Below are 8,897 nucleotides of genomic sequence, written 5' to 3' on the forward strand. Positions count from 1 at the left end.
CAAGTTGTAGGTTTTTGTATAATGCTAATATTTTTGTATGGGGTATCCATATTATTTTTGTTAAGAGCAATTTTTTTTTTTTGAGGAAACAGAGCGATTAATGTGACAAAGAAATTTCAACTACCTCTTTGTCAACTCACTTTTGTCGTCACTCATTGCAAGCTTGGATTCTGTTCATGGTTAATTATTCAATGGCTTTTGAAAAAGAAAAAGGTAGAAGACAAACATATTAATTGATTATGTGGCCTTCACTAGGGGAGGAGCCACGTTGCTCCTTGGGGCCATGGGCCCCCAAAATTTTAAATTTTTCCCACAACACACACATATACAGGAAAAAGATATAGCCTCAAAAAACTGTAATAGGTCCCTCATTTGTTCAGAAGACTTAGGGTGTGTTTGTTTGGAGATAAAATAAGGTGGATGAAAAATTTTGGAGAAAAAATAAAAAGGAAAACTTTTTTGAAGTGTGTTTGATTGGCTAAGATGAAGAAAAATAAATGATGGGCTCAAATGTTTTCTCCCTGAGTCCACCAAAATATTTTCTCCTCAACATGGGAAGAAAACTTGTTAAAAATATTACACAAAATAATAATGAAAGAACTAGATTAATATAAAAGACAAATAGAAAATAGATAACTTGGAGATACTATATCATTTTTCTTAAACAATATTTGCTCCTCACACTTTTGTTGCTAAAGGGTTATCGCAAATTTGTCCCTAGGATACAACTAAGATGTTGGGTTCTACAGATAGCAATTCCAAAGAATGACCATAGGATTTCTTGTGTTTCTCTCCAACTTTTGAATTTGTGGAGTTAGTTTTTCAAATTAACATAAGCCTCTATTTATACCCATAGGGTTATGTTTCATGAAAATGCACGTATGGAGAGTTAGTTATTTTTTCAAGTGAACGTAAGTCTGTTTCATGAAAAGACACATATGGAGGGTTAATTATTTTTTAAGTGAACATAAGTCTGTTTCATGAAAAGACACGTATAGAGAGTTAGTTATTTTTTCATAGAGCGATTAACAAAGATTGAAATCTCTTCAACCTTTCTAAATAGTCACCAGAAAATTCTGCAAAAAATTCCAGAAAATTCAGATTTTTGAATTTTCACTTAGAAAATTCTAGAACTTAAATTTTCACTTTATGAAACCATATTCTCTAAACTCAACCATTATTATTACAATCTATCCTTATATATACCTATATATACAACAAAACTACATGGGGATGAATTTTTTTTATTGACAAAAATGCTCATGTACATGTGCTTTTTTTTTCTTCTCCCCTGGGCAATAAAGTTGACCCCCCTTTTTTTTTTTTACATTTTCTTTTTCTAGGCAATAACGTTGTCTTTTTTTTCTAATCTTTTTTTTTTTCTTTTGATTTTCTAGGGCTTGGGCATGATATATATATATTAACTAGATGTGATTTTTTTTTTGAGACATGATTTTTATAATAAATTTGGGTGATTGTTCTTTTTTTGTGTAGTTATTTATCACTTTTTTTTTGTTTTAATTAGGTATCATTCTTTAATAAGGGTATACAAATAAATTTATTCAAACTCATTTTTTTCCATTCCTCTACTTTTCCACTCCCAACCAAACAAAAATAAGAGAAAATAAAATATTTTCTATCCTCCCACTTTTTCACCATCCAACCAAACGGACTCTTAAACTTTGTCTAACAAGTAAAACTTCTCCTCAAATAAAAGAATAGTTGAGCTCTCTAATTATCCAAAGACTTGTAATTAATTTAATGGACAATGACCTACTCTCTACAAATAGAATAGATGTCAGCCCATTTAAAAACAAAATTTTTACATTTTCCTCTTCGCTACGTGCCTTTTGCTTTTTTCTCGTCAATGCTGCTAACAGCCACGTTGTTTAGTTATAATTAACAAAACAAAACTCATCTCAACACAGCCACACAAAACTGAATGCCCTCACAACTAGTGGAAAAAAATCTGTCCCTTTTTTTTCCCATCTCATTGCTGCTATAGTAGAGTGGACTTGAAAGTGTGTGAGGATGTGGGTTTGTGTTGGAGGATAATTCATTAAAATATTTTAAAAATAAATAATATGAATGATGAAGTGGACATTGCTTAAAATAATAGTGGAATTTGTTGTAACATCTATATAATTGAGAAAAAAAAAAATTAAGGTTCTTTTTAGGTTAATTCTTGACTCATATTAAAGCTAAAACAAATATGAGTAAAGCCAAAAAAATTTGATGCATTCCTTAAGAAAAAAAAAGATATTAGTAATTTAAAATTTCAGACACCTGTAACAATAAATGTTTTTTTTTAATGCAAAATGTTCTACTTTAATGATTTGATGACGGTGGATGAATTTAAGACACCTGTATCAATATTTAGAATTCATAGTTTGATGATAATAGATTAATTTTATTCTATTAATAAGGGCGTAGTCAGAAATTTTTGATTGGGGGGCCAAGGTAATATTATCATATTAATTTGCAATTCAAGAAAAATATAAAGTATGACATATATACACGTCTTCTTGCATTAGTTTTTTTATATAAAAAAAAATATTAAATCTAACCAAAATTAGACTACATTTACAAAAAATAATACTCAATAATTAAATATAACAAAGTCACTATAAGCAACCATAAAATAAATAGCAATTAAATTCAACCAAATTAGACTACTGTGGTAAAAAATAAATTCAAAATCAATTTCATTCCTTTCAACTAAATTCAAAATCAATTTCATTCCTACTAATAGTCTAATATTGTACCCTTATTGTCTCTCTACTCTAATGATAATTCCCACACCAATACAACATAGATCCTTAAAAAGCTATGGGATATGTCCTCAGGAAAAAAAAAATGTGGGATATGGCTGACATGTTTTAGAGGAGGAAAGGAAAAGTCAAAAAAGAAAAGAAAAGTAGGGAGTTGGGGTGAGGAATTTTTATGGCTAATGTATTGGACGATGGGCGAAGTTTTTCTCATAGGGGGGCCAGCTGTTAAATGAGAAAGTGCAAGGCCTATTTCTTCCTACTATTATAGAGATTTTAAAAATTGGGGGGCCACATGTCTGTGCCCCTATTTATGAAAGATTATCTTCGTATATAAATTTCATGCAAAATATTCTTTTTTGGATATTATGTATTTTTATAATGAACTAGACAATTTATGAGCATATTAGAGCTGGTAACTTTGTTTTCAACATATTTATGAATTCTAATTATTGTGTAAATACTATAACTTCCCCCTCCCCCTCCAAATTAAAAGTCCTAGTTATGCTCCTACTTCGTTAAGTAGTAAGTGAAGCAATATGAAAAATAATACTAGGACTACAATAAAGCCCACAACCTTGCCACAACTTACCTATATTGCAAGTTGTGAGTGATGAAGTAAATTATATTAGTGGGTCCACAATTCTATTATTCACAACTTACCATGTGGACAAATTGTAAGGTTTTTTTAATGATGCTAGTATTTTTTGTATGGGGTATCCGTTTTCACTTTTGTTAAGAGTAATTGGTTTTTTTTTTTTTTAAGGAAACAGTGCATTTAATGTGACAAAGAAATTTCAAATACTTCTTTGTCAACCCACCACTTTTATTATCACTCATTGCAAGCTTGGATTCTGTTCATGGTTAATTATTCAATGGCCTGATTGGGGAACATTATCTGTATTTTTGTAAAGTGTAAACCCCACGTGAATGGATACCCGTACTACAAGCATGTTACTGAATTACACCCAAATAATTTTGTAATTTATTTTATGAAATGTTTGTTTGGAATCCGCTTATTTTACTGAAACTAAAATTTTTTTACAGAAGGTACTGTAAATAAAGATAAAAGTTAGCTGAAATAGTATAGTAAGACCCATAAATAGTATCAAAAAATAGTAAGACCCATGAATAATAGTAAAAATAAACTAAATAGTAAAATATGTTAACACAAAATAATTTTTGCCAAATGCACACAAAATATACATGAAAGTACTCTTTGTTTGGATCAATGATGTCAAAAGCCATACAACTTATTGAACATTAAAAAACAATAGTTTTTGGGAAACCATGGTTTGAGCAATCTCATCTGCAGTTTTACTTTGAGATTTTATCTTCTTTTTTTATTCTCTTTTTTGCCTCCGACTATATCATTATAAGCTTAACTTATTTTCGTATGTATAATTTTATATTACAAAAATTTTAAAAAGTTTGATTGATAATATAACTATTGATATTTAATTATTTTTAAATTTTACTATTTGTTGATGCCCACTTTTAACAAAAGGCCCAATGGCAAAAAAAGTCCAACAATATGAAAAAAAAAAAATGGGAAGAGAAAATAGTAAAGCAAAACCTAGTAGACCGGAATGATAGGAATAATGGTCAATAGGCCTACAAGAATAATAAGTGGTAAATAAAAAGCAAATGGGTCCAGAAAGCCCAAGGAATGAAGTAGTAAACTCATGGGAATAATAAGAGGTAAAGATAAACTAAATGGGCCGAAGAAGCTTAAGAAATGAGTTAGTAAATTCATAGGGTTGGCTTAAAGGCCAATAAACCCAAAAGGTAATAAGAGGTAAGAATATGGTAGTTGGGCTGAGGAAGCCCAAAAAATTTAGCAAAAGTCCATGGGAGTAAAAGAGGTACAAAAGAAATAAATGGGCTAAAGAAACCCGAGGAATGAAATGAGTCGGTACAATAGGAATGTGGGCCAATAAAGCCCAAAAGAGGCAAAAATGTGGAAAGTGGGCTGGCACAAAAGAAACGTTGGCGAGGAAAGCTCGAAAGTAGACCTTGTAAGAGCATTCTTATCAAGAATGCTAAAATATTTAATATTTACCATTTCAAAATCCTACTTTATCAATTTTAACATACCACTTTACAATCCATCAAACATCAAAGCTTCTATTATTTTACCATTTCATTTAAATATTCTTTTTTTATTCTTTCTTTATGTTTTCTTTATTCTTTCTTTTTATGTTTTCAAATAACTACCATTAACTACCCAACAACTACATCTGTTCAAAATCTGTCCAAAATCTGTTCAACATATAAAACTCTAAAGATGATACTAGAATTTTAAGGAGAAATTTCAGCAAACACAAACCTTTGCTTCATGTTAATGCTGTTATCCTGAGGAGTGAAGCAAGATTGCTGGTATCGCTCTAGTGTTTTGGTTATACTAAAAAAAAGAATTGAATTAGATAAAATTATAGGAATAGAATTAGAAACCCAAAAAAAAAAAAAAGAGTAAGGTGTACCTGACAAGAGAGAATTAGAGATAAGCTGAGAACTTGTCCGCCAAAGCTCAAAACGGCACTGCCGTGCGCTGGTCAACGGTGGTTTTGGAGTGCGAAATTTGGGTAAATCTTTTAGCTCTAAGATCAGATCAGGAAGAATTGATCAGCAATACAAGACCCACAAAATCCCTAACTCAAAACAAAACCTAAATGGAAGCCTAACCCATGGAGCTTTAGTCTAACCCGAATGGAAGAAGAGCAGAGAATATGGGTTTCAAGACTGGGTTTTTGGATTTGGTCAGGGAGAGAAGAGTGTGTTCGGTATAGCTTCACTCAGAGGAAGAAGAGCAGAGGTTGTGGTGGCGTGGGTTGAGGGAAGGGAAGAGCGGCATAGATTGAGGGAAGGGAAGAGCGGCGTGGGTTGAGGGAGAGCGAAGAAAAAAAAAAGAAGAGAGGAAGAAGAGCAGAGGCTGTGGCGGCGTGGATTGAGGGAAAGGAAGAGCGGTGTGGGTTGAGGGAGAGCGAAGAAAAAAAAAAAGAAGAAAAGAGGAGGCAAAGGCATATGCGTGGGATAAAGAGAGAACCAGAGAAAAAAAAAGTGGGAAAAGCAGAGGAGATAAGCGTGAAAAGAATGAGAGAAAACAAGGAGATAGGCGCGAAGAGGAGCCCAGTCTTATTAAACAAATTTTTTTTTTTTTTTTTTTTTTTTATAATCCTGCTACAGTGGGCTGCTAGACATAGCAGTCCACTGTAGCTGGATTGCAAAATAAATGAGATTTGAGAGGATTGATGAAGAATGCCTTTTAGTAGTTATAGGATTTTGTATCTTAAATTTTAGCATTTATAGCATTTGTCCATCTTAATAAAAATGCTCTAATGTGCATCTTGGATTTTAATGTCAATCGGAGAAGAAGAAAAAACATCCTTCTATTCTAGCATGCACTTCTATCTTCATGAGGTAATTCAGTCATGAGCCAGTTAGATTGGATTAGACGTAACTGATTGATTTGTTGCATACATATGGTAGTCCCCAATTAATATTTGCTGTTGTCTTATCATGAGCTATTAGACATTATTGATGTCTTATCATTATCGCCTGAGAAAGAGACATGAATTATCATTTCTCAAAGAAAAAGCCATACAAAAAGAGAGAGAAGAAAATGACAGTCAAGGAAGCACTTCACGTCCCGAAGAGGTAGTAGAGCTTTCATTAATTTGAAAGTTGAAAGTCGCAGAAAGATATAATGCTATGCATAACAGACCATGTATGAAGCATGATATCCCACCAATGGACTGAAAATGAAGGTGAAAGAGTTGGCATGAACCTCTTGATGTGAAATCGTCTAATATTCCCATAATCAGCGTAGGGAGACCAATGGCCACTATAATCCTGTTTTATTCAACAACATAAATTTATATATATATATATATATATATAATAATAGGTAAAACTAAAAGAAAATTTAATTCGATTTCAAATAGGAATTCAATTAGAATGTAATTTTACATCACATATCCCATCTAATATAAGTTTTTAAATTTTTGTGCCAAGTGAGTTAATTCAATATAAAAATTAGAGTTTAATTTTGCGACATGTGTTCCATTTAATCTAAGTTATATTCATATTTTTTTAAATAATTTTATATTTATGAGCATTTTTTTATAGAACTAAATGAGTTAATTTAGTATAAAAAATGATGAGTCCAATATAAGTAAACTATATTAAAAAAAAACATATTTTTTTAAATAATTTTATATTTATGAGCATTTTTTTATAGAACTAAAGACAATTCAAGTTTATAAGTCATACACACATCACATATCCCATCTAATATAAGTTTTTAAATTTTTGTGCCAAGTGAGTTAATTCAATATAAAAATTAGAGTTTAATTTTGCGACATATGTTCCATTTAATCTAAGTTTTTTTAATTTTTATGCCAAATGAGTTAATTTAGTATAAAAAATGATGAGTCCAATATAAGTAAACTATATTAAAAAAAAACATATTTTTTAAATAATTTTATATTTATGAGCATTTTTTTATAGAACTAAAGACAATTCAAGTTTATAAGTCATACACACACACACACACACACACACACACACATATATATATATATATATGTCCCATCTAATTGAAAATTTTTAATTTTTGTACCTAATGAGTTAATTTAGTGTAGAAAATAAGGAATCCAATATAAATAAGATCATAGAAAACATAATCATATATCTAATACTATATATAAAATTAGAGGAAGAGAGAGTTTGAATGATTTTATATTTATGGGCCTTTTTTTTTGTATAACTAAAAAAAATTCAAATTTATAATAATAATAATAATAATAATAATAATAATAATAATAATAATAATAAGTGAAGCTGAGAGAAACTCAAATTAGACTTCCAAATTAGAGTTCCAATTTTGCATCATGTGTCCTAAATTCTTTATTATTAAAGAGTTTTGTAAGTGCCCAATTTGTACCCGGACCCCAAACGAGTCGTGGACTCAGGCCCAAAGAGTCTTATACAATGAAATTTGTAGAGCGTGGGTTTAAAATCTAGGCTTTATGGATATTGGACAACAAATGAGCGGGCTAGATTGCCACTAACTACACAATCAATGGATAAGAATAACAGAAGTTCTCCTCGGACATAAGCCAAGGATGATTTGTATTGTCTTTCTTTCTTTTAATGATCAATTACCATTGAAGAAGCCCCCCCCCCCTTATTTTCCCTTTTCTCTTTCCTTTTATATCACTCTTTCTTTCCCCTTGACCTTCCACCTGTAGTACAAATCACCAATTTAGATACTTATCACATCCACAGCCATTTGGAAGTCCTCAAATAACAGCTGTAAGGCTAATTGGTACTGTTCAGATGTCATCTCCCCATTAATGCGGCCAGGAAAGTAGGTATAGGGTCTTTAATGCGGTGGTAGCAGCCTTTTCCCTTGATATTTTTCATACGCTCCTCCTTTCCATAACTATGAAACATATCTTTACCTAACAGACCTTCCAACATTCCCTCTCTAAACACCATGGCGTGTCCTAGGAGCCTCACTTGACTTAACAGAGGAGATGCTCCTCCTCGGACAACCACAATAACTTTTCTGGTAAGAGTTAGCTTGTGGGCCTCAAAGGCTCTACTTGGACAAGCTCACACTACCAAGTCAAGCCCAAGGCCAAATGCGTATTTTGACCATTCTACTCCCACAAGTTTTATTTCTTAATTTTAATATCAAATGTAAGACCACATCATAAATATTCATTCAAGTGAGTTATTAAGTACAAAAACTAAAGAGTTCAGAATAAATGAATCGTAAAAAAAAAAAAAAAGTGCTTCACAATAATTATTAAAAAAAAAACATGGACAATTTACATTTTATACCTAATAATATTTTTACAATTTTTTTTAAAGAGTTAATAAAATATAAAAATGACTCAATAATATTTAAATTATATATATAAGAATTATATTATGCATCTTATTATATATCTTTAAGTCTATCCATGCATATACATGGGGTTACAAGCTAGTAGTTAACAAATGATGATAAGAGTAATTATTATGAAGTGGATAACATAGATTAAAATTCTATTGTATTTATAAGATTTTTAAATCATATCATATCAAATAATATATAATCAAATTGGGTTTAGAAGTCTT

This window comes from Castanea sativa, chromosome 6, assembly GCF_040712315.1.
Source record: "Castanea sativa cultivar Marrone di Chiusa Pesio chromosome 6, ASM4071231v1".
NCBI lineage: Eukaryota > Viridiplantae > Streptophyta > Magnoliopsida > Fagales > Fagaceae > Castanea > Castanea sativa.